We start from the raw sequence: 13,030 nt of genomic DNA on the forward strand, positions 1-13,030 counted from the left end.
TAGAGAATTGAAGTAACAGATTAATCTATGGCAGTCTATTGTGATATGTCATATTTCATTTTATTTTATCTTTTATTATACACTTGAAAAGTACACACACACAGTTTTTGACTCAGAGTAAACCTCAATGAAACTGCACAAAAATTCTTTTTAGGAATATTTGTTTAAAGGTATCTATGGTATTTGACTTAAAGCTTAGCAGACTATTTTAGATCTTATGTTATCAAAGATGAAATGTGGTTATAACTTAAAAAAGGAATAAACCAGAATAGATTCCCTAGTTGTCTATAAATATCGGAAAGAGAGCTCATAGAAAAAAAATTAATGGAACTACAGTGGATGTTGGCCAATTTTGATTGATTCTGGTGTCTAGGGTTTTAAAAATTTTTCGGAACAACTAAAATGTAAGTGGAATGGAATTTAAAGGTTTGCCCAGTTAAAACTTCTGATAACAGAATTTTCTTACCACCTCTTAAAGGCCAAACCTTTCAGATTAAGGCTAACCCAGAGAAGTTAGAAAATATGCTTTGTAACCTCAGGTGACCATAAGCCATATTGCAACAGGTGATGGAAATTTCAACCCTAGCTCAGATGGGTAAAATTAGAGCAAAATCTGTATACATTTAAAAATTGAACAGTTGTAATAACTACAATAGCTAGTGCTTACAGAGTATTTCTTTTTTCTGACAAATTATTTTATTTAAGCTCCACAACAATCCCAATGAGGTAGCATTATCATTCCCATCTTATACATGTAGAAATTTAGGCCCCAGAACTTAAGTTGCTCAAGGTCTTACAGCTAATAAGAGATGGAACCAGTGATTGAACCAGGCACTCTGACTCTAGAATCTGAACTCAGCTCTTTTATGAAACTAAACCACATCATACGTCCCTTCCAATGCATGTCTCTTCTCATATCACTATAGCAATCAGCATCTCATGACAAACAGCAAGGGGCATGAGTAGGAGAGACCAGAGTCCTGACTGCTAATGTGCTGTTTGATCCATCACAGTTTGGATAATTGTCCTGAAAGGCCTCATTTTATCTTTTCATGTTATATACTTGGTGCCCATGAGCACCAGTAGAAGTATGAAGGTAGGTACAAAAAGTATTATTGGTTATTTCACCCATTTCCACTGCAATAGATCATAAAAACACTAAAATCAAATGATACCACATTTTATTTGAGGGATTTGAGGGGAGGGGTATTGAAGAGAGAAAGTAGCATACATAGCATATATTAAGACAAAGTGAAGCGTTGATTTTTACAGTGATACTATGTAACTGTTAGGCAATGCAGAATAAGAGTTACGTAAACCTTGCTGGATGGTTTGCAGATGGCCTTGGCCAACTCAGGCCTTCCTCTGTCTTCCTACTTATAGTGCTCAGAATAACTGTAGAATGAGCTGGAAATATAACAACCTGAGATAAGGGGAAACTGTCAGGGATAGTCTAGGAAGCTCTGTTTCTGTCTCTCCTAGAAAAAGATGTGCTATAAGACTTTAGCTCAGCAAATCATGGTGCCCCTGGGTATAAACCCAGTGCAATCGGCTCTCAGGGTCCCTCAGCTCCAGTACCACAAGAAACATGCACAGATGAAATTCCCTCTGCCCTGGGCAGCTTTCATGAGCCTTTGGGAGCCAGCTCTCCACAAATCCTAGGTTTTCATTGTCCCTTGCTGCCTATCTGTAAGTAATAAAGATGCTTCACCTAACTTGTTGCGTGAGCATTCTGTCTCACCCAACTCATGCAAGTTGACTGATGCCCCTACTTGATATTGGCAAGGTGTTTAGAGTTTTTTCCTGTGGTAGATACTGGTGGATGGCGGACCTTCTTCACAAGCCAGAAGATCTAGTAATCAGATCTCTTTTGTGTAACTAGGGAATGCATAAAAGCAATCCTAATTCCAGTGAAAACCAGATTTATTGTAGGAAGGTCAATAAGTGTTAATTAACATTGGGAGAAAATAAGTAGGACAAGAAAGATGCGCCCCGAAAGATAAACCCCAATGAATGAATAGGAAGTCCCCTCGTAAACACTTAGTGTAGAGATTGGTAGGGGGAATAAAAGGTTTTCACCTGTTAGGAAAAGGGATATAAGGATAAAACTGGAGACACTGAAGACATCCAACTAATGTTCTGTTAATACGGTCCCTAGAGTGGTGTTCTTAATATTTTTCAAGGGAAGAAGTCAGTTTTCAATTTCCTTAGGCGCAATCCAGGACCTAGTTTGCTGAGGCCACATAGGATTATGCAATTGTGAACAGTGGATTTAAAGGGAAAAGGAATAGCTCATATGAATACAATTAGGTGAATTCAACTTGTTCCTAATGAATGGTATCCAGTAAGTGTAGCTAGATAGTCCAGAATAGAGTATCCTATGATAAATCATGTTTAGCTTGAGTTCATAAAGACAACACATAGGCATAGGGAAACCCATTCTCCTGGAATATCCTGCTTTCACTTTGAATTATTCCCCTGTGTCCCTGGAGACAGCCTGTGAGCATGGAGTCAGAGCGGGGCTGTGATTTTTGATTTGTCATTCAAAGTAAGCCTCTAGCAATGATTGGAAAATATTGGAAACAGGAGGTAAAAGTCAAGCAGTATTTTTAGTTGTAATGAGATGGCTGGAGTTCAGAAAATGATGCCTACTTAGTGGTTAAAAGGAGGAGCCACATATATTATAGGATAGTGGTTAAGTATCCAGTATCTAGAATAAGATTTCATCGTTCAAATTCTTACTCAGTCACTTGTTATGTGAGTTACCTTAGTCAAGCTAGTTTTTTTTTTTTTAATTTTCAAAACATGAATAATGATAGTACTTACCTCACAGGGGTATTGTGAGAGTTATGTAAGTGATTACATGTACAGTTCTCAGAACTATTCCTTGTACATCAAATATCAGCTTTTCTTATTATATAGGCTAACCAAGTCAACCATGGATTGCGGAAAGACTTTTAAATCAGAACATCTGTAAAAACACTAGGCAAGAAGGGTATCCTAAATTATTTCACTGGGAAATGACATGAATCTGGGTTCCCTTGCCAGGCTGCAGAGAGATGAGCAGACGATTCTGTCCCAAGCCTTGGAGCTAAGTCTTCTGCTATGAGTTTTACTTCTCAATGTGTTTTCCCCATTGCAGTTAGAGAAATGTTTTTACAAAATCCAAATTTGATTATATCACTCCTTTGGTTAAACCATCTAGTGACTCGTGATTTATTTTTATAAAAATAACCAAAAGCATAATATTATCTGTAAGTAGATTATATAATTTATCACTCAAAGCAGGACACTTTACGAGTTAAAGGGGCACAATTATTACTCATACCAGGACAATAACTATAACCCAGGACTACCCACAAGTAAAGAGGGTCATCTGTTCATCCTATCTACAAGTCCCTGTATGAATGTATGATCTGGTCCGTGCCTTTTTTATGCCAACCTCGTTTCGTATCACTTTCCTTCTTGAGCCTTGGTTTCCAGCCACACTATTTTTCTTTCAGTTTCTTTCAATATTCTTCTTCCTGCCTTTGCATGTTTTTTTTATCCCACCCAACTTCCCCTTTGCTTGGCTAACTCCTTTTTCTGTAAATTTCTTCTCATTTCCCTTTGTTAGACAAGCTTCCCTGAGTCTCACAGACTAGATAAGTTTTCAAGAAGAATGCTCTCTTTACTTTGCTTATTTGTCCTTCATATTTTATATAACAGTTTTAAATATTATGTTTGTATCTTTATTCAATCATTACTTGTTTATTCTGGCTAAGTTATGAGCTCCTATCTGCTTTGCTCACTCTGCTTTATACCCCAGTGTGGTGTCTAGCACAATGTAAGCATGCAATGTTGAATGGAAGCATATTATGTTTGCCTCAGTAACTAAGGCGGAGCAAAACTGGAATGTGAGTGTCATCCTTAGATTCAACTCTGCAGAGCCAGAAGGACAGAGGCAAAGGCTTACTTAGAGTTAAAGTTAAAGTAGTGATTCTCCGCAGCTACGTATGAGGTCTGGGTAGTGGCAACTGCTTCTCTTATTAAAACATGGTGGCAGCTGATGGCCATGTGACAAACTATGATGGGCTAATATCATTGTATTGTACTTGCCAATATTCACATATACTCTGTCTTCTGAGAAACTCAAACTGAATAGATTATAATAGAAAATACATTGAGTTTACAATATGCATTGTTACCTTTCTCTGTTATTAAACATGCTTTCTCCTGCTTTGCCATAGTGTATCATTTGTCTGCTTTTCTAGTACATTTCTCTGTTGAGAAACCAGTTAGAGCTGATGAATACTTCCCCATAGGGAAATTGCAAGTTAAATCATTATAGGGAAGCTGTTATACATTAACCTAAAATTATTTCATCTTTTAAGGAAATGGAGCCCTAAAATTATTAGTTTGCTTTGTGTTGACTGCAGAGAATGCCTTTTATTTAATTCTATCTTAAGCGGGTTTGTTCTTTAAATTCTAGTGTCATTCTTGTTATGCGGGGAAAAAAGAAGCACTTCCAGTACTATTCACAGAAATCCTGTGTATTTTACTAAGAAATCAAGCCAAGAAAATTACTTCACTTTTAATTTTTTTTGTCACTAAAAAAGTGAAAGTTGAATGCTACCACACAATGCTGCAAATGTAATATTTCTAGGAAGTCTGATGGGAGTTATTTACAAAAATATTTACCTTGTCTTCTGGGAGACTATTTCTTCCCTTGATTATTTTTGACTTCTCACCTATTACACCTTAAACTTCCTCAAAGGGTAGCAGTTGAATGACACGTTCTCTTTGGAAATCACAATGTGAGTAGAACATGTGAAGAAAAAACAAAACAAAACAACAACAACAACAAAAACAAGAAAACCACCACCATTTTGCTAAGGCAGCTAAGTTTTCAAATGCTGGAGGGACAGTTGTGAAACTAGAGTACTCACTGAATTAGGTCCAGTTATTTCAGAACAAAGGAAAGTAATCAGTTATGCTTGGGGACTGTGCACTTGGTCTACTTTCTTTTCTTATAGATTTCATGTTATTGTCTCAAACAGTTACACCATTCTCAAGAGTCACCTCCCAGAATGCACAAATCTTATTTCAAATGGTAGCTGCCTTTTGCAGCCAGAACTTTTATTAAAAAACAAAACAAAACAAAACTGATTTTTTTTGTTTAAATGTGTAACTGGATCTGCCTACATCTTAAATGCCACATCTCTGCCTTATACGTCTTTTTCATTGAATTCCAAGTTCTTTCTCACAACAGGAAAAAGTAGGTGCATGATAGTATCTCCATATGTCAGAAATATAGTACTATATATAATGTTTTGTTTTTGAAATAAATTCCAAATTATTGATACATTTAGCTAATTCCAATGTTTCCATGCTAATTTTATTATAAGGACTAAATATAGTCTTCTACTAAAAAACACATTTATTTGGAAACATTGGTGTAAATTGGAGAGGAAAATAATTCATCCTATACTTTCCATATCACTGTCCCTTATTAATACATAAATTAATCAGAATCATGGCTGATTCTGTAACTTTATCAATAGTGCCACCAGTACTGTGTACATTGACAACAGTATCACCCAATTCATAATTGAATGAAAAATGGACTTTCAGTGCCCATAAAAGTCTCTCGTGCATTTTCTCTTTATTGGAAATTAGAACAATTATATTTGTTGACATTATGTAAAATGCATAAAATCCATACATTTGTTAGTTGAAAGGAATATAGATTTCTTTAAAATTCAACTCATAAATAAATTCACGTAAATCTTTTCATTTACCTATAAGAGAAATCTATTCTGGGTTGAGCAATACTATAAATTTCTAAAACTGGTGCAGTTTTTTCTAAGCTATAAAGATTTTTCAGACAATAGCACACATATTATCATCATCTTCGTAATTTTCATAATCATAACTAATATCAGTGTAGGCTTACTATGTGACTAGCCTTGTTTTAAGCAGTTTACATGAGTTAACATATTTAATTCCTCAACAACACCACAAATTGAGTTTTAATACTTTTCTTTTAAAAGCAAGGTATCTGAGACACAGAAAGAGTAAACTAATGTTCTAAGATGACTCAGTTTAGATTAATGATATAGCATTTTTAATAACTTTCCAGTTGAGAAGGTAGAAATGGTAGAAACTAAAAGACTTCCAACTCTGAGGAAATTGTAGTAGGAATGGAAGCAGTGTAACCTATGATTGAACTTAACCGATGTGGTGATTGAGATTGTATTTGAAGAGACACAATGCTTAAAGAAATAAAAGAAACCCAGACATAAAAACTGAAGCTTTTGTGGAGATACATAAATACATAGGTCCTTGGAAAACAAATGAAATAATATAACTGCATATAATTTGTTAACATATATAAAACATAGGAAAATGGAAATACGGTGTGTACCTAAGTGTACATTTCTCTGTGTGAAATTTATTGTGTGCTTTTACTTTACATAATCTGTGGAGAGTATAGAACATGATCCCTACCCTCGAGGGATAATGAGGGGTCACTTTATACTTCAGGGAAGAGACTATAAACGCTATGAATGTCTTATACTTGCATGAACTTGCATGAAACTACATATTTTTCAGAGATGTTTCATAAATTATTTCACATTAAGTTTGTTTAATAGCTATATAAAAATCCTTCCTTTTCCCAGCACTTTGGGAGGCTGAGGCGGGTGGATCACAAGGTCAGGAGATTGAGACCATCCTGGCTAACATGGTGAAACTCCGTCTCTACTAAAAATACGAAAAATTAGGCGGGCATGGTGGTGGGCGCCTGTAGTTCCAGCTACTCGGGAGGCTGAGGCAGAAGAAAGGCCTGAACCCAGGAAGTGGAGCTTGCAGTGAGTCCAGATCATACCACTGCACTCCTGCCTGGGTGACAGAGTGAGACTCCATCTCAAAAAAAAAAAAAAAATCCTTCTTTTACAGATGAGTAAACAGCGGCTGGAAGAGGTGATATGACTCACCCAAATTGACAGTTAGTAATAAATACATTAAGGAGAAGAAAATAAAGATAACAAAAGAGGTATGAACAGGATGCTTTGTGACTCTCAAAAGATGAAGATGGAGACATTGGAGAAGCCTTCATGGAAGAGGTGATAGTTAAATTGACCATTGCAGGATTCATTGCTATAGGGAGAGAAGGAACGTGAGCATTGAAATTTTAGGGAACAGTAAGAGTAGGACAGATGAGGCCAGAAACTGTCAATATATTTGCAAAACAACAATCAGTGTAACTTTACTAAAATTTTGGTAAAGACTAAAGAATGGGAGAAGATATAATCAGCAGAATAAAACCAGACTGTGGAGAACATAGAATGTTTTAGAATGTAAGTTCTAATCTAACAAAAATCGCTGGAAGATTTTTTTTTCTTTTCTTTTCTTTCTTTTTTTTTATTTTATTTTTTCTTGAGAAGGAGTCTTGCTCTGTCACTCAGTCTGGAGTGCAGTGGTATAATCTCAGCTCACTGCAACCTCTGCCTCCCGGATCCAAGTGATTGTCCTGCCTCAGCCTCCTGTGTAGCTGAGATTGTAGGCATGAACCACCATGTCCAGCTAATTTTTTGTATTTTTCGTAGTGACGGGGTTTCACCATGTTGGTCAGGCTCCTCTTGAACTCCTGACCTCAAGTGATGTACCCACCTGGGCCTCTGAAAGAGATTTTTCTTTAATCTGAAATATGACATGAAAATAATTTTAAATTGAAAATTTAACCTGGGACTCTTGAATAGTATAAACTAGAAAAGAGGAAACTGGAGTCCAAATTCATCTTCATCCAACCCAAGTTAGTTGCTTCTCAAATGTTAACTAACGTTCGTATGATTTACCTGAAGATGTAGTTAAAAATGCAGATTTGAATCAGCAGGTCTCTGATGAGGGCTGAAATTCTAAATTCCCAACAACCTCACAGCTGATGTAATGCTTTTGCTGCTGACCTGCAAGAGTTAAGTGGCAAGGAGGTAGATCATTCCCTGTTCATGTCTCTGAAAATAGAGTGTAGAGAGCTTTCTTTTCTTTGTATAGTGAATAGAGTCTTACACCTCCAATTCCTAAGGATGTTTCTTTGACTCGAAACTTGAGTCTTGAAAGCTAATTTTTTAATTAAAATCTTCACAGAAAGAGACAAAAATAATAGAGATTTAACTTACAAATCTAAGCTCAGAAGGCACTCTATGGATCAGAAGAGACTTAGGTTGTGGAATAGACACAGAGGACTTTAGATGACAATGCACCCCACAACCAACAGAGGTTCATACTACCGTCCGCAATTTCCTGCCCTCCCAGTAGACTGCACGTGCCTCAGGGTCAACCATTATAACCTATTATTCAGGTCCTGACCCAACCCATTCTTCCTGCCTTCTTGATTCATCAGCCCAGGTTCATAGTAGACAACAAGATAAAAATCATTATCATAAAAATATCATCTATACCAGCTCTCCATACATGTAACATTTTCTATCCTAGTCATTGAACCTCCATATTTCTGATAAAGAAGGCAATATATTTCTCCTCCAAAATATGAACCTATGATGCCACACCAAAGACATTTTAATAATCATGTTTTGTATCTTCCAGTTATAATGTTTGTCATTCTCTTTTCTTACTCAAATATCTGCTCCTTGAATTCATCTCTCTTTTTAAACAACATTAGATCTGTCCATACCAAACTAAAACAAGGGCAGAAACTGAAACAGAGCATTCTAAGGCCCAAAGAAAAATTTGACAATATCCCATTGAATATAAGAGGGTCACTATGGCACACCACAATTCTTCTAAAATTTTAACATTCATAAGAATCACCTGGGATCCTTTTTTTTTTTTTTTAATTATACTTTAAGTTCTAAGGTACATGTGCATAACGTGCAGGTTTGTTACATATGAATACTTGTGCCATGTTGGCATGCTGCACCCATCAACTCATCATTTACATCAGGTATAACTCCCAATGCAATCCCTCCCCCCTCCCCCGTCCCCATGATAGGCCCCGGTGTATGATATTCCCCTTCCCGAGTTCAAGTGATCGCATTGTTCACTTCCCACCTATGAGTGAGAACATGCGGTGTTTGGTTTTCTGTTCTTGCGAGAGTTTGCTGAGAATGATGGTTTCCAGCTGCATCCATGTCCCTACAAAGGACACGAACTCATCCTTTTTTATGGCTGCATAGTATTCCATGGTGTATATGTGCCACATTTTCTTAATCCAGTCTGTCACTGATGGACATTTGGGTTGATTCCAAGTCTTTGCTATTGACATGTGCATGTGTCTTTAGAGCAGCATGATTTATAATCCTTTGGGTATATACCCAGTAATGGGATGGCTGGGTCATATGGTACTTGTAGTTCTAGATCCTTGAGGAATCGCCATACTGTTTTCCATAATGGTTGAACTAGTTTACAATCCCACCAACAGTGTAAAAGTGTTCCTATTTCTCCACATCCTCTCCAGCACCTGTTGTTTCCTGACTTTTTAATGATTGCCATTCTAACTGGTGTGAGATGGTATCTCATTGTGGTTTTGATTTGCATTTCTCTGATGGCCAGTGATGATGAGCATTTTTTCATGTGTCTGTTGGCTGTATGAATGTCTTCTTTTGAGAACTGTCTGTTCATATGCTTTGCCCACTTTTTGATGGGGTTGTTTGTTTTTGCTTGTAAATTTGTTTGATTTCTTTGTAGGTTCTGGATATTAGCCCTTTGTCAGATGAGTAGATTGCAAAAATTTTCTCCCATTCTGTAGGTTGCCTGTTCACTCTGATGATAGTTTCTTTTGCTGTGCAGAAGCTCTTTAGTTTAATTAGATCCCATTTGTCAATTTTGGCTTTTGTTGCCGTTGCTTTGGTGTTTTAGACATGAAGCCCTTGCCCATGCCTATGTCCTGAATGGTATTACCTAGGTTTTCTTCTAGGGTTTTTATGGCATTAGGTCTAACATTTAAGTCTCTAATCCATCTTGAATTAATTTTGGTATAAGGAGTAAGGAAAGGATCCAGTTTCAGCTTTCTACTTATGGCTAGCCAATTTTCCCAGCACCATTTATTAAACAGGGAATCCTTTCCCCATTTCTTGTTTCTCTCAGGTTTGTCAAAGATCAGATGGCTGTAGATGTGTGGTATTATTTCTGAGGGCTCTGTTCTGTTCCATTGGTCTATATCTCTGTTTTGGTACCAGTACCATGCTGTTTTGGTTACTGTAGCCTTGTAGTATAGTTTGAAGTCAGGTAGCATGATGCCCCCAGCTTTGTTCTTTTGACTTAGGATTGTCTTGGAAATGCGGGCTCTTTTTTAGTTCCATATGAACTTTAAAACAGTTTTTTCCAATTCTGTGAAGAAAGTCATTGGTAGCTTGATGGGGATGGCATTGAATCTATAAATTACCTTGGGCAGTATGACCATTTTCACGATATTGATTCTTCCTATCCATGAGCATGGTATGTTCTTCCATTTGTTTGTGTCCTCTTTTATTTCACTGAGCAGTGGTTTGTAGTTCTTGAAGAGGTCCTTTACATCCCTTGTAAGTTGGATTCCTAGGTATTTCATTCTCTTTGAAGCAATTGTGAATGGAAGTTCATTCCTGATTTGGCTCTCTGTTTGTCTGTTACTGATGTATAAGAATGCTTTTGATTTTTGCACATTAATTTTGTATCCTGAGACTGCTGAAGTTGCTTATCAGCTTAAGGGGATTTTGGGCTGAGACAATGGGGTTTTCTAAATATACAATCATGTCATCTGCAAACAGGGACAGTTTGACTTCTTCTTTTCCTAACTGAATACCCTTGATTTCTTTCTCTTGCCTGATTGCCCTAGCCAGAACTTCCAATACTATGTTGAATAGGAGGGGTAAGAGAGGGCATCCCTGTCTTGTGCTAGTTTTCAAAGGGAATTTTTCCAGTTTTTGCCCATTCAGTATGATATTGGCTGTGAGTTTGTCATAAATAGCTCTTGTTATTTTGAGATCCGTTCCACCAATACCGAATTTATTGAGCGCTTTTAGCATGAAGGGCTGTTAAATTTTGTCAAAGGCCTTTTCTGCATCTATTGAGATAATCATGTGGTTTTTGTCTTTGGTTCTGTTTATATGCTGGATTACGTTTATTGATTTGCATATGTTGAACCAGCCTTGCATCTGGGATCCTTTTAATAATATAAATTGCTAGACCATACCCCAGAGATTCCAATTCACTGATATAGGAAAAGATCTAGGCATCTGTATCTTTAGTGTCTCCTCCACTTACTCTAAGTCTTGTGGTCTTAGGTTTTCCACTAAAAAGCACAGATACAGTCTAAATAATCCAGAGATGTGTGTACGTATTTGATCTCAATCACGAATTAGCCAAGTAACATTGGACAAGGCCCTTGATCTATTTGGATCATAGCTTCACATCTAATTAATTTTTAAATATCCATTTCAACTGTTTTTTATGATTGTAGAGATATCTATTAACCCAACATATATTGAATGCCAAGGGAAAGCATTCCAAATGTAGTAGAATAAATGTAATGCATAGTAGAAAAAATAATTCTCCAATTGGAGAATTAGGGAGTAAACAAAAGAGAGACAAAGATGGAGGGATTAAAAAAACTCTCTCATTCATAAGTCAAGGTTATATTCAGCGTCCTGAACACTTAATGTAACTGCTTTTTGTTACTTCCTTTTGTAGAACTGAACTATCAGGTGTTTTCATACCATTTGATATTCTTTTTTTCTGATTTGTTCCTGGATGTAGGAGCCAGTGTGCTACAGGGGAAGAATGTTCTCATGCACAGTCCAAGATCAGATCATTTGTATTGGTTAATTCCAGCTCAGGAAGAGTTAGGGTTGTTTCTTTGGGGTGACAGATTCCTTTGGCAGAACAGGTTAAATTTTGCTGCAGTAAATTATTATATGCTCTCATCAGTACGCCTTCTTCCTTGGTAACTTTCATAGTATGTAGAAGTAGCCTCTGAATTATGCTAATGAATTATTACCTCCTGCCCAGAACTGCATGCACACGTCTTCAATGCAGCTGCTTGCATGCATTGGAAATGAGAAAATTTTATGAAATAATTATCTTCAGAATAAGTTTGAAAATTTATGAAATTAAATGCTATTTATTCATTAACATTTGAAAAACCAGAAATATCTTTCCATCTGCTTTTGATGAAATCAGCCCTTTATTCAGTTCAATATTACCACAAATTAGTCTGCTTGCTTTCATAGCCTTTTCACACTCTCCATTTCCTTCAACTCTTAGAAGTGATGCTCACTATAGCTTAAAGACAATGCTCTCTGCTGATGAAACAACTGCAAATTACAGATACACAATACAGGAACATTTAATAAGCTGAATAGAAGGATTTACAATATGCATCTATGCATGGCTGTCTGAACACTTTTGCTTAGATTTCATATTTTACTTTCTATGGCTGGTTTGATGGAAGTCTTAAGAGAATAATACCATTTTGTAGCTTTTCATGATTACTATTGTACTCTGTTACAAACTGTATGTTCTTCATTGAGATATGCTAAACAGTTTTTTCTTTTTTAATAATGGCGAAAATCTCCTTTTATACAGTGTTCAGAATGAAAATTAATATTAATATTGTTCTCCTCTGGGTTAGTAAAATGAATTTCAATAACTTCAACCAACTGTGGAAGAGAAAAGATTTTGAAATAAATGGATAAGATTTGGGCATAGGTTCTAAAAGTGTTTAGCTGTTAATGATTTACACTGAAGGTACTTTTATTATAAAAAAAGAAATTGGTGAAATCAAGTGAATTTAGTTACTTGTACTAACTTTGTTATATTAAAATGGGAATTGCTCACATAACAGTGGAATTTATTCTCACATATTAAAAAGTGTTTGAGAGACCATCCTGGCTAACATGGTGAAACTCCGTCTCTACTAAAAATACAAAAAATTAGCCAGGCGTGGTGGTGGGCACCTGTAGTACCAGCTACTCGGGAGGCTGAGGCAGAAGAAAGGCCTGAACTCAGGAGTTGGAGCTTGCAGTGAGCCGAGATCATGCCACTGCACTCCAGC

The 13,030-nt window shown here is 36.5% G+C and overlaps 1 long non-coding RNA gene across 1 annotated transcript in view; it reads left to right on the plus strand.

The window, feature by feature from the left end:
- The first annotated feature begins 899 nt into the window (after nt 1-899).
- The window catches only part of LOC139357004 (uncharacterized), a 50,499-nt gene continuing 38,368 nt past the window's right edge, over nt 900-13,030 (plus strand). Inside the window, exon 1 of the long non-coding RNA XR_011609609.1 lies at nt 900-1,096. This is a non-coding gene — a long non-coding RNA (uncharacterized lncRNA). The remainder of the gene's footprint in view (nt 1,097-13,030) is intronic.

The sequence above is a fragment of the Macaca nemestrina genome, chromosome 11 (assembly GCF_043159975.1).
Source record: "Macaca nemestrina isolate mMacNem1 chromosome 11, mMacNem.hap1, whole genome shotgun sequence".
Classification (NCBI taxonomy): domain Eukaryota; kingdom Metazoa; phylum Chordata; class Mammalia; order Primates; family Cercopithecidae; genus Macaca; species Macaca nemestrina.